The following is a 21381-nucleotide window of genomic DNA, read 5'->3' on the forward strand; positions in this document are numbered from 1 at the left end:
TGTCAATAATCGATACCTAAAACTTGAATTGTACTACTTCTTACTGGCTATTACATCAACTTAGAAGCTTCATCTGTTTTCTACTATGGTTTTTTTAGTGTCTCCGAATACCGCAGTACGCGACATAGCTTTGCAGACGATAAGTACAACCGTTTCAGAGAGAAGAGCGGCCAATGTGACGATCTGGCTTTAAGTAGATTCCGTAATAAATGACGAAAACGGACGGATGTCTTAGGTTTTTACTACATATGACCGCTCTTCACATTCTCCCGTGGAACTCGGCCGCTAGTCCTCCTTTCATGCAGAATCTTAAGGTCCCAGCTCATGTCTACGGCACAAAAGCCAACTAAAAGGTCAATGTTCAATACCTAATACTTGTATTGTACTACTTCTTACTGGCTATTACATTAACTTAGAAGCTTGATCTGTGTTCTACTATAGTGCTTTTAGTTTCTCAGCATACCGCAGCACGCGGCATAGCTTTGCAGACGATAAGTACAACCGTTTCAGAGAGAAAAGCGGCCAATGTGTCGATCTGGCTTTAAGTCGATTCGATAACAAATGACGAAAACGGACGGATTTCTCAGGTTTTTACTACATATGAACACTTTTCACATACTCCCGTGCAACTGAGCTGCTAGTCCTCCTTTCATGCAGAATCGTAAGGTCCTAGCTCATGTCCAAGGCACCAAAGCCAGCTAAAAAGTCAATAATCGATACCTAAAACGCGAATTGTACTACTTCTTACTGGATATTGCATCAACTTAGAAGCTTCATCTGTGTTCTACTGTGGTGATTTTAGTGTCCCCGCATACCGCAGCACGTGACATAGCTTTGCAGACGATAAGTACAACCGTTTCAGAGAGAAGAGCGGCCAATGTGACGATCTGGCTTTAAGTCGATTCGATAACAAATGACGAAAACGGACGGATGTCTCAGGTTTTTAATACATATGAACACTTTTCACATTCTCCCGTGCAACTGGGCTGCTAGTCCTCCTTTTATGCAGAATCTTAAAGTCCTAGCTCATGTCCAAGGCACCAAAGCCAGCTAAAAAGTTAATAATCCATACCTAAAACTTGAATGGTATTACTTCTTACTGGCTATTACAGCAACTTAGAAGGTTCATCTGTGTTCTACTATGGTGATTTTAGTGTTTCCGCATACCGCAGCACGCGACATAGCTTTGCAGACGATAAGTACAAGTGTTTCAGAGAGAAGAGCGGCCAATGTGACGATCTGGCTTTAAGTCGATTCGATAACAAATGACGAAAACGGACCGATTTCTCAGGTTTTTACTACATATGAACACTTTTCACATTCTCCCTTGCAACTCGGCTGCTAGTCCTCCTTTCATGCAGAATCATAAGGTCCTAGCTCATGTTCAAGGCACCAAAGCCAGCTAAAAAGTCAATAATCGATACATAAAACTTGAATTGGACTACTTCTTACTGGCTATTACATCAACTTAGAAGCTTCATCTGTGTTCTACTACGGTGCCTTTCCTGTTTCCACCTACGGCAACACGCGACATAGCTTTGCAGACGATAAGTACAACCGTTTCCGAGAGCACAGCGGGCAATGTGACGATCTGGCTTTAAGTCGATTCGATAACAAATGACGAAAACGGACGGATTTCTCAGGTTTTTACTACATATGAACACTTTTCACATTCTCCCTTGCAACTCGGCTGCTAGTCCTCCTTTCATGCAGAATCTTAAGGTCCTAGCTCATGTCTAAGGCACCAAAGCCAGCTAAAAAGTCAATAATCAATACCTAAAACTTGAATTGTACTACTTCTTCCTGGCTATTACGTCAACGTGGAAGCTACATCTGTGTTCTACTACGGTGCTTTTAGTTTCTCCGCATACCGCAGCACGCGACATAGTTTTGCAGACGATAAGTACAACTTTTTCAGAGAGAAGAGCGGCCAATGTGTGCGATCTGGCTTTAAGTCGATTCGATAACAAATGACGAAAATGGACGGATATCTCAGGTTTTTACTACATATGAACACTTTTCACATTCTCCCGTGCAACTCGGCTGCTAGTCCTCCTTCATGCAAAATCTTAATTTCCTAGAACGTGTCCAAGGCACCAAAGAAGGGTAAAAAGTCATTAACTGATACCTAAAACTTGAATTGGACTACTTCTTACTAGCTATTACATCAACTTAGAAGCTTCATCTGGGTTCTACTATGGTGCTTTAAATGTGTCCGCATACCGCAGCACGCGACATAGCTTTGTAGAGGATAAGTACAACCGTTTCAGAGAGAAGAGCGGCCAATGTGACGATCTTGCTTTAAGTAGATTCGATAACAAATGACGAAAACGGACGGATTTCTTAGGTTTTTGCTACATATGAACACTTTTCACATTCTCCCGTGCAACTCGGCTGCTAGTCCTCCTTTCATGCAGAATCATAAGGTCCTAGCTCATGTCCAAGGCACCAAAGCTAGCTAAATGTCAATAATCGATACCTAAAACTTGAATTGTACTACTTCTTACTGGCTATTACATCAACTTAGAAGCTTCATCTGTTTTCTACTATGGTTTTTTTAGTGTCTCCGCATACCGCAGCATGCGACATAGCTTTGCAGACGATAAGTACAACCGTTTCAGAGAGAAGAGCGGCCAATGTGACGATCTGGCTTTAAGTCGATTCGATAACAAATGACGAAAACGGACGAATTTCTTAAGTTTTTACTACATATGAACACTTTTCACATTCTCCCGTGCAACTCGGCTGCTAGTCCTCCTTCATGCAAAATCTTAATTTCCTAGAACGTGTCCAAGGCACCAAAGAAGGGTAAAAAGTCATTAACTGATACCTAAAACTTGAATTGGACTACTTCTTACTAGCTATTACATCAACTTAGAAGCTTCATCTGGGTTCTACTATGGTGCTTTAAATGTGTCCGCATACCGCAGCACGCGACATAGCTTTGCAGACGATAAGTACAACTTTTTCAGAGAGAAGAGCGGCCAATGTGTGCGATCTGGCTTTAAGTCGATTCGATAACAAATGACGAAAATGGACGGATATCTCAGGTTTTTACTACATATGAACACTTTTCACATTCCCCCGTGCAACTCGGCTGCTAGCCCTCCTTTCATGCAGAATATTAAGGTCCTAGCTCATGTCCAAGGCACCAAAGCCAGCTAAAAATTCAATATTCAATACCTAAAACTTGAATTGTACTACTTCTTACTGGCTATTACATCAACTTAGAAGCATGATCTGTGTTCTACTATGGTGATTTTAGTGTCTCAGCATACCGCAACACGCGACATAGCTTTGCAGACGATAAGTACAACCGTTTCAGAGAGAAGAGCGGCCAATGTGACGATCTGGCTTTAAGTCGATTCGTTAACAAATGACGAAAACGGACGGATTTCTCAGGTTTTTACTACATATGAACACTTTTCACATTCTCCCGTGCAACTCGGCTGCTAGTCCTCCTTTCATGCAGAATCATAAGGTCCTAGCTCATGTCCAAGGCACCAAAGCTAGCTAAAAAGTCAATAATCGATACTTAAACTTGAATTGTACTACTTCTTACTGGCTATTACATCAACTTAGAAGCTTCATCTGTGTTCTACTATGGTGCTTTTAGTGTGTCCGCATACCGCAGCACGCGACATAGCTTTGCAGACGATAAGTACAACCGTTTCAGAGAGAAGAGCGGCCAATGTGACGATCTGGCTTTAAGTCGATTCGAAAACAAATGACGAAAACGGACCGATTTCTCAGGTTTTAACTACATATGAACACTTTTCACATTCGCCCGTGCAACTCGGCTGCTAGTCCTCCTTTATTGCAGAATCTTAAGGTCCTAGCTCATGTCCAAGGTACCAAAGCCAGCTAAAAAGTCAACAACCGATACCTAAAACTTGAATTGTACTACTTCTTACTGGCTATTACATCATCTTAGAAGCTTCATCTGTGTTCTACAAAGGTGCTTTTAGTGTCTCCGAATACCGCAGTACGCGACATAGCTTTGCAGACGATAAGTACAACCGTTTCAGAGAGAAGAGCGGCCAATGTGACGATCTGGCTTTAAGTAGATTCCGTAATAAATGACGAAAACGGACGGATGTCTTAGGTTTTTACTACATATGAAAGCTCTTCACATTCTCCCGTGCAACTCGGCTGCTAGTCCTCCTTTCATGCAGAATCTTAAGGTCCCAGCTCATGTCCACGGCACAAAAGCCAACTAAAAGGTCAATGTTCAATACCTAATACTTGTATTGTACTACTTCTTACTGGCTATTACATTAACTTAGAAGCTTGATCTGTGTTCTACTATAGTGCTTTTAGTTTCTCAGCATACCGCAGCACGCGGCATAGCTTTGCAGACGATAAGTACAACCGTTTCAGAGAGAAGAGCGGCCAATGTGACGATCTGGCTTTAAGTCGATTCGATAACAAATGACGAAAACGGACGGATTTCTCAGGTATTTTTTTACATATGATCACTTTTCACATTCTCCTGGGCAACTCGGCTGCTAGTCCTCCTTTCATGCAGAATCTTAACGTCCTAGCTCATGTCCAAGGCACCAGAGCCAGCTAAAAAGTCAATAATCGATACCTAAAACTTGAATTGGACTACTTCTTACTGGCTATTACATCAACTTAGACGCTTCATCTGTGTTCTACTATGGTGATTTTAGTGTCTCCGCATACCGCAGCACGCGACATAGCTTTCCAGACGATAAGTACGACCGTTTCAGAGAGAAGAGCGGCCAATGTGACGATCTGGCTTTAAGTCGATTCGATAACAAATGACGAAAACGGACGGAGTTCTCAGGATTTTACTACATATGAACACTTTTCACATTCTCCCATGCAACTCGGCTGCTAGTCATCCTTTAATGCAGAATCTTAAGGTCCTAGCTCATGTCCAAGGCACCAGAGCCAGCTAAAAAGTCAATAATCGATACCTAAAACTTGAATTCTACTACTTCTTACTGGCTATTACATCAACTTAGAAGCTTCATCTGTGTTCTACTATGGTGCTTTTACTGTCTCCGCATACCGCAGCACGCGAAATAGCTTTGCAGACGATAAGTACAACCGTTTCAGAGAGAAGAGCGGCCAATGTAACGATCTGGCTTTAAGTCGATTCGATAACAAATGACGAAAACGGACGGATGTCTCAGTTTTTTAATACATATGAACACTTTTCACATTCTCCCGTGCAACTGGGCTGCTAGTCCTCCTTTTATGCAGAATCTTAAAGTCCTAGCTCATGTCCAAGGCACCAAAGCCAGCTAAAAAGTCAATAATCGATCCCTAAAACTTGAATGGTATTACTTCTTACTGGCTATTAAAGCAACTTAGATGTTTCATCTGTGTTCTACTATGGTGCTTTTAGAGTCTCCGCATACCGCAGCACGCGACATAGCTTTGCAGACGATAAGTACAACCGTTTCCGAGAGCAGAGCGGCCAATGTGACGATCTGGCTTTAAGTCGATTCGATAACAAATGACGAAAACGGACGGATTTCTCGGGTTTTTACTTCATATGAACACTTTTTACATTCTCCCTGGCAACTCGGCTGCTAGTCCTCGTTTCATGCCGAATCTTAAGGTCCTAGCTCATGTCCAAGGCACCAAAGCCAGCTAAAAAGTCAATAATCGATACCTAAAACTTGAATTGTACTACTTCTTCCTGGCTATTACATCAACTTAGAAGCTTCATCTGTGTTCTACTACGGTGCTTTTAGTTTCTCCGCATACCGCAGCACGCGACATAGTTTTAAAGACGATAAGTACAACCGTTTCAGAGAAAAGAGCGGCCAATGTGACGATCTGGCTTTAAGTCGATTCGATAACAAATGACGAAAACGGACGGATTTCTCAGGTTTTTACTACATATGAACACTTTTCACATTCTCCCGTGCAACTCGGCTGATAGTCCTCCTTCATGCAAAATCTTAATTTCCTAGCTCGTGTCCAAGGCACCAAAGAAGGGTAAAAGTCATTAACCGATACCTAAAACTTTAATTGTACTACTTCTTACTGGCTATTACATCAACTTAGAAGCTTCATCTGTGTTCTACTATGGTGCTTTTATTGTGTCCGCATACCGCAGCACGCGACATAGTTTTGCAGACGATAAGTACAACCGTTTCAGTGAGGAGAGCGGCCAATGTGACGATCTGGCTTTAAGTCGATTCGATAACAAATGACGAAAATGGACGGATTTCTCAGGTTTTTACTACATATGAACACTTTTCACATACTCCCGTGCAACGCGGCCGCTAGTCCTCGTTTCATGCAGAATCATAAGGTCCTAGCTCATGTCCAAGGCACACCAAAGCCAGCTAAAAAGTCAATAATCGATACCTAAAACTTGAATTGTACTACTTCTTACTGGCTATTACATCAACTTAGAAGCATCATTTGTGTTCTACTATGGTGCTTTTAGTGTCTCCGCATATCGCAGCACGCGACATAGCTTTATAGACGATAAGTACAACCGTTTCAGAGAGAAGAGCGGCCAATGTGACGATCTGGCTTTAAGTCGATTCGGTAACAAATGACGAAAACGGACCGATTTCTCAGGTTTTTACTACATATGAACACTTTTCACATTCTCCTTTGCAACTAGGCTGCTAGTCCTCCTTTCATGCAGAATCTTAAGGTCCTAGCTCATGTCCAAGGCACCAAAGCCAGCTAAAAAGTCAATAATCAATACCTAAAACTTGAATTGTACTACTTCTTACTGGCTATTACATCAACTTAGAAGCTTCATCTGTGTTCTACTACGCTGCTTGTAGTGTCTCAGCATACCGCAGCATGCGACATAGCTTTGCAGACGATAAGTACAAGCGTTTCAGAGAGAAGAGCGGAAAATGTGACGATTTGGCTTTAAGTCGATTCGAAAACAAATGACGAAAACGGACGAATTTCTCAGGTTTTTACTACTTATGAACACTTTTCACATTCTCCCGTGCAACTCGGCTGCTAGTCCTCCTTTCATGCAGAATCTTAAGGTCCTAGCTCATGTCCAAGGCACCAAAGCTAGCTAAAAAGTCAATATTCAATACCTAAAACTTGAATTGTACTACTTCTTACTGGCTATTACATCAACTTAGAAGCTTCATCTGTGTTCTACTATGGTGCTTTTAGTGCCTCCGCATACCGCAGCACGCGACATAGCTTTGCAGACGATAAGTACAAGCGTTTCAGAGAGAAGAGCGGCCAATGTGACGATCTGGCTTTAAGTCGATTCGATAACAAATGACGAAAACGGACGGATGTCTCAGGTTTTTACTACATATGAACACTTTTCACATTCTCCCGTGCAACTCGGCTGATAGTCCTCCTTCATGCAAAATCTTAATTTCCTAGAACGTGTCCAATACACCAAAGAAGGGTAAAAAGTCATTAACTGATACCTAAAACTTTAATTGTACTACTTCTTACTGGCTATTACATCAACTTAGAAGCTTCATCTGGGTTCTACTATGGTGCTTTTAGTGTCTCAGCATACCGCAGCACGCGACATAGCTTTGCAGACGATAAGTACAACCGTTTCAGAGAGAAGAGCGGCCAATGTGACGATCTGGCTTTAAGTCGATTCGATAACAAATGACGAAAGCGGACGAATTTCTTAGGTTTTTACTACATATGAAAACTTTTCACATTCTCCCGTGCAACTCGGCTGCTAGTCCTCCCTTCATGCAGAATCTTAAGGTCCTAGCTCATGTCCAAGGCACCAAAGCCAGCTAAAAAGTCAATAATCGATACCTAAATCTCTAATTGGTCTACTTCTTACTGGCTATTACATCGACTTAGAAGCTTCATCTGTGTTCTGCTATGGTGCTTTTCTGTTTCCGCCTACGGCAACACGCGACATAGCTTTGCAGACGATAAGTACAACCGTTTTTGAGAGCAGAGCGACCAATGTGACGATCTGGCTTTAAGTCGATTCGATAACAAATGACGAAAAAGGACGGATTACTCAGGTCTTTACTTCATATGAACACTTTTTACATTCTCCCCTGCAACTCGGCTGCTAGCCCTCCTTCCATGCAGAATCTTAAGGTCCTAGCTCATGTCCAAGGCATCAAAGCTATTTAAAAAGTCAATAATCGATACCTAAAACTAGAATTGTACTACTTCTTGCTGGCTATTACATCAACTTAGAAGCTTCATCTGTGTTCTACTATAGTGCTTTTAGTGTCTCAGCATACCGCAGCACGCGACATAGCTTTGCAGACGATAAGTACAACCGTTTCAGAGAGAAAAGCGGCCAATGTGTCGATCTGGCTTTAAGTCCATTCGATAACAAATGACGAAAACAGACGGATTTCTCAGGTTTTTACTACATATGAACACTTTTCACATACTCCCGTGCTACTGAGCTGCTAGTCCTCCTTTCATGCAGAATCATAAGGTCCTAGCTCATGTCCAAGGCACCAAAGCCAGCTAAAAAGTCAATAATCGATACCTAAAACGCGAATTGTACTACTTCTTACTGGATATTGCATCAACTTAGAAGCTTCATCTGTGTTCTACTGTGGTGATTTTAGTGTCTCCGCATACCGCAGCACGTGACATAGCTTTGCAGACGATAAGTACAACCGTTTCAGAGAGAAGAGCGGCCAATGTGACGATCTGGCTTTAAGTCGATTCGATAACAAATGACGAAAACGGACGGATTTCTCAGGTTTTTACTACATATGAACACTTTTCACATTCTCCCGTGCAACTCGGCTGCTAGTCCTCCTTCATGCAAAATCTTAAGTTCCTAGCTCGTGTCCAAGGCACCAAAGAAGTGTAAAAAGTCAATAACCGATACCTAAAACTTGAATTTTACTTCTTCTTACTGGCTATTACATGAACTTAGAAGCTTCATCTGTGTTCTACTATGGTGCTTTTAGTGTCTCCGCATACCGCAGCACGTGACATAGCTTTGCAGACGATAAGTACAACCGTTACAGAGAGAAGAGCGGCCAATGTGACGATCTGGCTTTAAGTCGATTCGATAACAAATGACGAAAACGGACGGAGTTCTCAGGTATTTTTTTACATATGAACACTTTTCACATTCTCCTGGGCAACTCGGCTGCTAGTCCTCCTTTCATGCAGAATCTTAACGTCCTAGCTCATGTCCAAGGCACCAAAGCCAGCTAAAAAGTCAATAATCGATACCTAAAACTTGAATTGGACTACTTCTTACTGGCTATTACATCAACTTAGATGCTTCATCTGTGTTCTACTATGGTGATTTTAGTGTCTCCGCATACCGCAGCACGCGACATAGCTTTGCAGACGATAAGTACAACCGTTTCAGAGAGAAGAGCGGCCAATGTGACGATCTGGCTTTAAGTCGATTCGATAACAAATGACGAAAACGGACGGAGTTCTCAGGTTTTTACTACATATGAACACTTTTCACATTTTCCCGTGCAACTCGGCTGCTAGTCCTAATTTAATGCAGAATCTTAAGGTCCAAGCTCATGTCCAAGGCACCAGAGCCAGCTAAAAAGTCAATAATCGATACCTAAAACTTGAATGCTACTACTTCTTACTGGCTATTATTTCAACTTAGAAGCTGCATCTGTGTTCTACTATGGTGATTTTAGTGTCTCCACATACCGCAGCACGCGACATGGCTTTGCAGACGATAAGAACAACCGTTTCAGAGAGAAGAGCGGCCAATGTGACGATCTGGCTTTAAGTCGATTCCTTAACAAATGACGAAAACCGACGGATTTCTAAGGTTTTTACTACATATGAACACTTTTCACATTCTCCCGTGCAACTCGGCTGCTAGTCCTCCTTTCATGCAGAATCATAAGGTCCTAGCTCATGTCCAAGGCACCAAAGCTAGCTAAAAAGTCAATAATCGATACCTAAAACTTGAATTGTACTACTTCTTACTGGCTATTACATCAACTTAGAAGCTTCATCTTTGTTCTACTATGGTGCTTTTAGTGTCTCCGCATACCGCAGCACGCGACATAGCTTTGCAATCGATAAGTACAACCGTTTCAGAGAGAAGAGCGGCTAATTTGACGATCTGGCTTTAAGTCGATTCGATAACAAATGACGAAAACGGACGGATTTCTCGGGTTTTTACAACATATTAACACTTTTCACATTCTCCCATGCAAATCGGCTGCTAGTATTCCTTTCATACAGAATGTTAAGGTCCTAGCTTTTGTCCAAGGCACCAAAGCCAGCCAAAAAGTCAATAATCGATACCTAAAACTTGAATTGTACTACTTCTTCCTGGCTATTACGTCAACTTAGAAGCTTCATCTGTGTTCTACTATGGTGCTTTTCCTGTTTCCGCCTACGGCAACACGCGACATAGCTTTGCAGACAGTAAGTACAACCGTTTCAGAGAGAAGAGCGGCCAATGTGTCGATCTGGCTTTAAGTCGTTTCGATAACAAATGACGAAAACGGATGGATTTCTCAGGTTTTTACTACATATGAACACTTTTCACGTTCTCCCCGTGCAACTCGGCTGCTAGTCCTCCTTTATTGGAGAATCTTAAGGTCCTAGCTCATGTCCAAGGCACCAAAGCCAGCTAATAAGTCAATAATCGATAACTAAAACGCGAATTGTACTACTTCTTACTGCTTATTACATCAACTTAGAAGCTTCATCTGTGATCTACTGTGGTGATTATAGTGTCTCCGCATACCGCAGAACGTGACATAGCATCGCAGACGATAAGTACAAGTGTTTCAGAGAGAAGAGCGGCCAATGTGACGATCTGGCTTTAAGTCGATTCGATAACAAGTGACGAAAACGGACGAATTTCTCAGGTTTTTACTACATATGAACACTTTTCACATTCTCCCGTGCTACTCGGCTGCTAGTCCTCCTTTCATGCAGAATCTTAAGGTCCTAGCTCATGTCCAAGGCACCAAAGCCAGCTAAAAAGTCAATAATCGATACCTAAAACTTGAATTGGACTACTTCTTACTGGCTATTACATCAACTTAGAAGCTTCATCTGTGTTCTACTATGGTGCTTTTCCAGTTTCCGCCTACGGCAACACGCGACATAGCTTTGCAGACGATAAGTACAACCGTTTCCGAGAGCAGAGCGGCCAATGTGACGATCTGGCTTTAAGTCGATTCGATAACAAATGACGAAAACGGACGAATTTCTCAGGTTTTTACTACATATGAACACTTTTCACATTCTCCCGTGCTACTCGGCTGCTAGTCCTCCTTTCATGCTGAATCTTAAGGTCCTAGCTCATGTCCAAGGCACCAAAGCTAGCTAAAAAGTCAATAATCGATACCTAAAACTTGAATTGTACTACTTCTTACTGGCTATTACATCAACTTAGAAGCTCCATCTGTGTTCTACTATGGTAATTTTAGTGTCTCCACATACCGCAGCACGCGACATAGCTTTGCAGACGATAAGTACAACCGTTTCAGAGAGAAGAAGGGCCAATGTGACGATCTGGCTTTAAGTCGATTCGATAACAAATGACGAAAACGGATGGATTTCTAAGGTTTTTACTACATATGAACACTTTTCACATTCTCCCGTGCAACTCGGATGCTAGTCCTCCTTTCATGCAGAATTTTAAGGTACTAGCTCATGTCCAAGGCACCAAAGCCAGCTAAAAAGTCAATAATCGATACCTAAAACTTGAATTGTACTACTTCTTACTGGCTATTACATCAACTTAGAAGCTCCATCTGTGTTCTACTATGGTGCTTTTAGTGTCTCCGCATACCGCAGCACGCGACATAGCTTTGCAGACGATAAGTACAGCCGTTTCAGAGAGAAGAGCGGCCAATGTGACGATCTGGCTTTAAGTCGATTCGATCACAAATGACGAAAACGGACTGATGTCTCAGGTTTTTAATACATATGAACACTTTTCACATTCTCCCGTGCAACTGGGCTGCTAGTCCTCCTTTAATGCAGAATCTTAAAGTCCTTGCTCATGTCCAAGGCACCAAAGCCAGCTAAAAAGTCAATAATCGATACCTAAATCTTGAATTGGTCTACTTCTTACTGGCTATTACATCAACTTAGAAGCTTCATCTGTGTTCTACTATGGTGCTTTTCTGTTTCCGCCTACGGCAAAACGCGACATTGCTTTGCAGACGATAAGTGCAACCGTTTCCGAGAGCAGAGCGGCCAATGTGACGATCTGGCTTTAAGTCGATTCGATAACAAATGACGAAAACGGACGAATTTCTCAGGTTTTTACTACATATGAACACATTTCACATTCTCCCGTGCTACTCGGCTGCTAGTCCTCCTTTCATGCAGAATCTTAAGGTCCTAGCTCATGTCCAAGGCACCAAAGCCAGCTAAAAAGTCAATAATCGATACCTAAAACTTGAATTGGACTACTTCTTACTCGCTATTACATCAACTTAGAAGCTTCATCTGTGTTCTACTATGGTGCTTTTCCTGTTTCCGCCTACGGCATCACGCGACATAGCTTTGCAGACGATAAGTACAACCGTTTCCGAGAGCAGAGCGGCCAATGTGACGATCTGGCTTTAAGTCGATTCGATAACAAATGACGAAAACGGACGGATTTCTCAGGTTTTTACTTCATATGAACACTTTTTACATTCTCCCCTGCAACTCGGCTGCTAGTCCTCCTTTCATGCAGAATCTTAAGGTCCTAGCTCATGTCCAAGGCACCAAAGCCAGCTAAAAAGTCAATAATCGATACCTAAAACTTGAATTGTACTACTTCTTACTGGCTATTACATCAACTTAGAAGCTTCATCTGAGTTTTACTATGCTGATTGTAGTGTCTCAGCATACCGCAGCATGCGACATAGCTTTGCAGACGATAAGTACAAGCGTTTCAGAGAGAAGAGCGGCCAATGTGACGATCTGGCTTTAAGTCGATTCGATAACAAATGACGAAAACGGACGAATTTCTCAGGTTTTTACTACATATGATCACTTTTCACATTCTCCCGTGCTACTCGGCTGCTAGTCCTCCTTTCATGCAGAATCTTATGGTCCTAGCTCATGTCGAAGGCACCAAAACTAGTTAAAAAGTCAATAAGCGATACCTAAAACTTGAATTGTACTACTTCTTACTGGCTATCACATCAACTTAGAAGCTTCATCTGTGTTCTACTATGCTGCGTGTAGTGTCTCCGCATACCGCAGCACGCGACATAGCTTTGCAGACGATAAGTACAACCGTTTCAGAGAGAAGAGCGGCCAATGTGACGATCTGGCTTTAAGTCGATTCGATAACAAATGACGAAAACGGACGGATGTCTCAGGTTTTTGATACATATGAACACTTTTCACATTCTCCCGTGCAACTGGGCTGCTAGTCCTCCTTTTATGCAGAATCTTAAAGTCCTAGCTCATGTCCAAGGCACCAAAGCCAGCTAAAAAGTCAATAATCGATACCTAAATCTCTAATTGGTCTACTTCTTACTGGCTATTACATCAACTTAGAAGCTTCATCTGTGTTCTACTATGGTGCTTTTCTGTTTCCGCCTACGGCAACACGCGACATAGCTTTGCAGACGATATGTACAACCGTTTCTGAGAGCAGAGCGACCAATGTGACGATCTGGCTTTAAGTCGATTCGATAACAAAAGACGAAAACGGACGGATTACTCAGGTCTTTACTTCATATGAACACTTTTTACATTCTCCCCTGCAACTCGGCTGCTTGTCCTCCTTTCATGCAGAATTTTAAGGTCCTAGCTCATGTCCAAGGCACCAAAGCCAGCTAAAAAGTAAATAATCGATACCTAAAACTTGAATTGTACTACTTCTTACTGGCTATTACATCAACATAGAAGCTTCATCTGTGTTCTACTATGCTGCTTTTAGTGTCTCAGCATACCGCAGCATGCGACATAGCTTTGCAGACGATAAGTACAAGCGTTTCAGAGAGAAGAGCGGCCAATGTGACGATCTGGCTTTAAGTCGATTCCATAACAAATGACGAAAACGGACGAATTTCTCAGGTTTTTACTACATATGAACACTTTTCACATTCTCCCGTGCTACTCGGCTGCTAGTCCTCCTTTCATGCAGAATCTTAAGGTCCTAGCTCATGTCCAAGGCACCAAAGCTAGCTAAAAAGTCAATAATCGATACCTAAAACTTGAATTGTACTACTTCTTACTGGCTATTATATCAACTTAGATCTTCATCTGTGTTCTACTATGCTGCTTGTAGTGTCTCAGCATACCGCAGTATGCGACATAGCTTTGCAGACGATAAGTACAACAGTTTCAGAGAGAAGAGCGGCCAATGTGACGATCTGGCTTTAAGTCGATTCGATAACAAATGACGAAAACGGACGAATTTCCCAGGTTTTTACTACATATGAACACTTTTCACATTCTCCCGTGCTACTTGGCTGCTAGTCCTCCTTTCATGCAGAATCTTAAGGTCCTAGCTCATGTCCAAGGCACCAATGCTAGCTAAAAAGTCAATAATCGATACCTAAAACTTGAATTTTACTACTTCTTACTGGCTATTACATCAACTTAGAAGCTCCACCTGTGTTCTACTATGGTGATTTTAGTGTCTCTGCATACCGCAGCACGCGACATAGCTTTGTAGACGATAAGTACAACCGTTTCAGAGAGAAGAGCAGCCAATGTGACGATCTGGCTTTAAGTCGATTCGATAACAAATGACGAAAACGGACGGATTTCTCAGGTTTTTACTACATATGAACACTTTTCACATTCTCCCGTGCAACTCGGCTGCTAGTCCTCCTTTCATGCAGAATCTTCAGGTCCTAGCTCATGTCCAAGGAACCAAAGCCAGCTAAAAAGTCAATAATCGATACCTAAAACTTGAATTGTACTACTTCTTCCTGGCCATTACATCAACTTAGAAGCTTCATCTGTGTTCTACTACGGTGCTTTTAGTTTCTCCGCATACCGCAGCACGCGACATAGTTTTAAAGACGATAAGTACAACCGTTTCAGAGAAAAGAGCGGCCAATGTGACGATCTGGCTCTATGTCGATTCGATAACAAATGACGTAAACGGACGGATTTCTCAGGTTTTTACTACATATGAACACTTTTCACATTCTCCCGTGCAACTCGGCTGCTAGTCCTCCTTTCATGCAGAATCTTAAGGTCCTAGGTCAAGTCCAAGGCACCAAAGCCAGCTAAAAAGTCAATAATCGATACCTAAATCTTGAATTGGACTACTTCTTCCTGGCTATTACATCAACTTAGAAGCTTCATCTGTGTGCTACTATGGTGCTTTTCCTGTTTCCGCCTACGGAAACACGCGACATAGCTTTGCAGACGAGAAGTACAACCGTTTCAGAGAGAAGAGCGGCCAATGTGACGATCTGACTTTAAGTCGATTCGATAACAAATGACGAAAACGGACCGATTTCTCCGGTTTTTACTACATATGAACACATTTCACAATCTCCCTTGCAACTCGGCTGCTAGTCCTCCTTTCATGCAGAATCTTAAGGTCCTAGCTCATGTCCAAGGCAACAAAGCCAGCTAAAAAGTCAATAATCAATACCTAAAACTTGAATTGTACTACTTCTTCCTGGCTATTACATCAACTTAGAAGCTTCATCTGTGTTCTACTACGGTGCTTTTAGTTTCTCCGCATACCGCAGCACGCGACATAGTTTTGCAGACGATAAGTACAACCATTTCAGAGAGAAGAGCGGCCAATGTGACGATCTAGCTTAAAGTCGATTCGATAACAAATGACGAAAATGGACGGATTTCTCACGTTTTTACTACATATGAACACTTTTCACATACTCTCGTGCAACGCGGCCGCTAGTCCTCGTTTCATGCAGAATCATAAGGTCCTAGCTCATGTCCAAGGCACCAAAGCCAGCTAAAAAGTCAATAATCGATACCTAAATCTTGAATTGGACTACTTCTTCCTGGCTATTACATCAACTTAGAAGCATCATTTGTGTTCTACTATGGTGCTTTTAGTGTCTCCGCATATCGCAGCACGCGACATAGCTTTGTAGACGATAAGTACAACCGTTTCAGAGAGAAGAGCGGCCAATGTGACGATCTGGCTTTAAGTCGATTCGATAACAAATGACGAAAACGGACCGATTTCTCAGGTTTTTACTACATATGAACACTTTTCACATTCTCCCTTGCAACTAGGCTGCTAGTCCTCCATTCATGCAGAATCTTAAGGTCCTAGCTCATGTCCAAGGCACCAAACCCAGCTAAAAAGTCAATCATCAATACCTAAAACTTGAATTGTACAACTTCTTCCTGGCTATTACGTCAACGTAGAAGCTACATCTGTGTTCTACTACGGTGCTATTAGTTTCTCCGCATACCGCAGCACGCGACATAGTTTTTCAGACGATAAGTACAACCGTTTCAGAGAGAAGAGCGGCCATTGTGACGATCTGGCTTTAAGTCGATTCGATAACAAATGACGAAAACGGACGGATTTCTCAGGTTTTTACTACATATGAACACTTTTCACATTCTCCCATGCAACTCGATGCTAGTCCTCCTTTCATGCAGAATCATAAGGTCCTAGCTCATGTCCAAGGCACCAAAGCTAGCTAAATGTCAATAATCGATACCTAAAACTTGAATTGTACTACTTCTTACTGGCTATTACATCAACTTAGAAGCTTCATCTGTGTTCTACTATGATGCTTTTAGTGCCTCCGCATACCGCAGCACGCGACATAGCTTTGCAGACGATAAGTACAAGCGTTTCAGAGAGAAGAGCGGCAAATGTGACGATCTGGCTTTAAGTCGATTCGATAACAAATGACGAAAACAGACGGATGTCTCAGGTTTTTACTACATATGAACACTTTTCACATTCTGCCGTGCAACTCGGCTGATAGTCCTCCTTCATGCAAAATCTTAATTTCCTAGAACGTGTCCAAGGCACCAAAGAAGGGTAAAAAGTCATTAACTGATACCTAAAACTTTAATTGTACTACTTCTTACTGGCTATTACATCAACTTAGAAGCTTCATCTGGGTTCTACTATGGTGCTTTTAGTGTGTCCGCATACCGCAGCACGCGACATAGCTTTGCAGACGATAAGTACAACTTTTTCTGAGAGAAGAGCGGCCAATGTGACGATCTGGCTTTAAGTTGATTCGATAACAAATGACGAAATTGGACGGATATCTCAGGTTTTTACAACAAATGAACACTTTTCACATTCTCCCGTGCAACTCGGCTGCTAGCCCTCCTTTCATGCAGAATATTAAGTTCCTAGCTCATGTCCATGGCACCAAAGCCAGCTAAAAATTCAATATTCAATACCTTAAACTTGAATTGTACTACTTCTTACTGGCTATTACATCAACTTAGAAGCTTGATCTGTGTTCTACTATGGTGCTTTTAGTGTCTCAGCATACCGCAGCACGCGACATAGCTTTGCAGACGATAAGTACAACCGTTTCAGAGAGAAGAGCGGCCAATGTGACGATCTGGCTTTAAGTCGATTCGATAACAAATCACGAAAACGGACGGATTTCTCAGGTTTTTACTACATATTAACACTTTTCACATTCTCCCGTGCACCTCGGCTGCTAGTCCTCCTTTCATGCAGAATCATAAGGTCGTAGCTCATGTCCAAGGCACCAAAGCTAGCTAAAAAGTCAATAATCGATACCTAAAACTTGAATTGTACTACTTCTTACTGGCTATTACATCAACTTAGAAGCTTCATCTCTGTTCTACTATGGTGCTTTTAGTGTCTCCGCATACCGCAGCACGCGACATAGCTTAGCAATCGATAAGTACAACCGTTTCAGAGAGAAGAGCGGCTAATTTGACGATCTGGCTTTAAGTCGATTCGATAACAAATGACGAAAACGGACGGATTTCTCGGGTTTTTACTACATATGAACACTTTTCACTTTCTCCCATGGAAATCGGCTGCTAGTCCTCCTTTCATACAGAATGTTAAGGTCCTAGCTTTTGTCCAAGGCACCAAAGCCAGCTAAAAAGTCAATAACCGACATCTAAAACTTGAATTGTACTACTTCTTCCTGGCTATTACGTCAACTTAGAAGCTTCATCTGTGTTCTACTATGGTGCTTTTAGTGTTTCTGCATACCGCAGCACGCGACATAGCTTTGCAGACGATAAGTACAACCGTTTCAGAGAGAAGAGCGGCCAATGTGACGATCTGGCTTTAAGTCGATTCGATAACAAATGACGAAAACGGACCCATTTCTCAGGTTTTTACTACATATGAACACTTTTCACATTCTCCCGTGCAACTCGGCTGCTAGTCCTCCTTTATTGCAGAATCTTAAGGTCCTAGCTCATGTCCAAGGCACCAAAGCCAGCTAAAAAGTCAATAATCAATACCTAAAACTTGAATTGTACTACTTCTTCCTGGCTATTACATCAACTTAGAAGCTTCATCTGTGTTCTACTACGGTGCTTTTAGTTTCTCCGCGTACCGCAGCACGCGACATAGCTTTGCAATCGATAAGTACAACCGTTTCAGAGAGAAGAGCGGCTAATTTGACGATCTGGCTTTAAGTCGATTCGATAACAAATGACGAAAACGGACGGATTTCTCGGGTTTTTACTACATATTAACACTTTTCACATTCTCCCATGCAAATCGGCTGCTAGTATTCCTTTCATACAGAATGTTAAGGTCCTAGCTTTTGTCCAAGGCACCAAAGCCAGCTAAAAAGTCAATAATCGATACCTAAAACTTGAATTGTACTACTTCTTCCTGGCTATTACGTCAACTTAGAAGCTTCATCTGTGTTCTACTATGGTGCTTTTAGTGTCTCCGCATACCGCTGCACGCGACATAGCTTTGCAGACGATAAGTACAACCGTTTCAGAGAGAAGAGCGGCCAATGTGACGATCTGGCTTTAAGTCGATTCGATAACAAATGACGAAAACGGACGAATTTCTTAGGTTTTTACTACATATGAAAACTTTTCAGATTCTCCCGTGCAACTCGGCTGCTAGTCCTCCTTTCATGCAGAATCTTATGGTCCTAGATCATGTCCAAGGCACCAAAGCCAGCTAAAAAGTCAATCATCGATACCTAAAACTTGAATTGGATTACTTCTTATTGGCTATTACATCAACTTAGATGCTTCATCTGTGTTCTACTATGGTGATTTTAGTGTCTCCGCATACCGCAGCACGCGACATAGCTTTGCAGACGATAAGTGCAACCGTTTCAGAGAGAAGAGCAGCCAATGTGACGATCTGGCTTTAAGTCGATTCGATAACAAATGACGAAAACGGACGGATTTCTCAGGTTTTTACTACATATGAACACTTTTCTCATTCTCCCATGCAACTCGGCTGCTAGTCCTCCTTTAATGCAGAATCTTAAAGTCCTAGCTCATGTCCAAGGCACCAAAGCCAGCTAAAAAGTCAATAATCGATACCTAAAAATTGAATTGGATTACTTCTTACTGGCTATTACATCAGCTTAGATGCTTCATCTGTGTTCCACAATGGTGATTTTAGTGTCTCCGCATACCGCAGCACGCGACATAGCTTTGCAGACGATAGGTACAAGCGTTTCAGAGAGAAGAGCAGCCAATGTGACAATCTGGCTTTAAGTCGATTCGATAACAAATGACGAAAACGGACGGATTTCTAAGGTTTTTACTACATATGAACACTTTTCACATTCTCCCGTGCATCTCGGCTGCTAGTCCTCCTTTCATGCAGAATCTTAAGGTCCTAGCTCATGTCCAAGGCACCAAAGCCAGCTAAAAGTTCCATATTCAATACCTAAAACTTGAATTGTACTACTTCTTACTGGCTATTACATCAACTTAGAAGCTTCATCTGTGTTCTACTATGGTGCTTTTAGTGTCTCCGCATACCGCAGCACGTGACATAGCTTTGTAGACGATAAGTACAACCGTTTCAGAGAGAAGAGCGGCCAATGTGACGATCTGGCTTTAAGTCGATTCGATAACAAATGACGAAAACGGACGGATTTCTCAGGTTTTTACTACATATGAACACTTTTCACATTTCCCCATGCAACTCGGCTGCTAGTCCTCCTTTCATGCAGAATATTAAGGTCCTACCTCATGTCCAAGGCACCAAAACCAAGCTAAAAAGTCAATAATCGATACCTAAATCTTGAATTGGACTACTTCTTACTGGCTATTACATCAACTTAGAAGCTTCATCTGTGTTCTACGATGGTGGTTTAGTGTGTCAGCATACCGCAGCACGCGACATAGCTTTGCAGACGATAAGTACAACCGTTTCATAGAGAAGAGCGGCCAATGTAACGATCTGGCTTTAAGTCGATTCGATAACAAATGACGAAAACGGACGGATTTCTAAGGTTTTTACTACATATGAACACTTTTCACATTCTCCCGTGCAACTCGGCTGCTAGTCCTCCTTCATGCAAAATCTTAAGTTTCTAGCTCGTGTCCAAGGCACCAAAGAAGGGAAAAAAGTCAATAACCGATACATAAAACTTGAATTTTATTTCTTCTTACTGGCTATTACATCAACTTAGAAGCTTCATCTGGGTTCTACTATGGTGCTTTTAGTGTGTCCGCATACCGCAGCACGCGACATAGCTTTGCAGACGATAAGTACAACCGTTTCAGAGAGAAGAGCGGCCAATGTGACGACCTGGCTTTAATTCGATTCGATAACAAATGACGAAAACGGACGGATGTCTCAGGTTTTTACTGCATATGAACACTTTTCACATTCTCCCGTGCAACTCGGCTTTTAGTCCTCCTTTCATGCAGTATCTTAAGGTCCTAGCTCATGTCCAAGGCACCAAAGCCAGCTAAAAAGTCAATAATCGATACTTAAAACTTGAATTGGATTACTTCTTACTGGCTATTACATCAACTTAGATGCTTCATCTGTGTTCTACTATGGTGATTTTAGTGTCTCCGCATACCGCACCACGCGACATAGCTTTGCAGACGATAAGTGCAACCGTTTCAGAGAGAAGAGCAGCCAATGTGACGATCTGGCTTTAAGTCGATTCGATAACAAATCACGAAAACGGACGGATTTCTCAGGATTTTACTACATATGAACACTTTTCACATTCTCCCATGCAACTCGGCTGCTAGTCCTCCTTTAATGCAGAATCTTAAGGTCCTAGCTCATGTCCAAGGCACCAAAGCCAGCTAAAAGGTCAATATTCAATACCTAAAACTTGAATTGGATTACATCTTACTGGCTATTACATCAACTTAGATGCTTCATCTGTGTTCTACTATGGTGCTTTTAGTGTGTCCGCATACCGCAGCACGCGACATAGCTTTGCAGACGATAAGTACAACCGTTTCAGAGAGAAGAGCGGCCAATGTGACGATCTGGCTTTAAGTCGATTCGATAACAAATGACGAAAACGGAGGGATGTCTCAGCTTTTTACTGCATATGAACACTTTTCACATTCTCC

The sequence above is a fragment of the Schistocerca gregaria genome, chromosome 11 (assembly GCF_023897955.1).
Source record: "Schistocerca gregaria isolate iqSchGreg1 chromosome 11, iqSchGreg1.2, whole genome shotgun sequence".
In the NCBI taxonomy this organism is placed as follows: domain Eukaryota; kingdom Metazoa; phylum Arthropoda; class Insecta; order Orthoptera; family Acrididae; genus Schistocerca; species Schistocerca gregaria.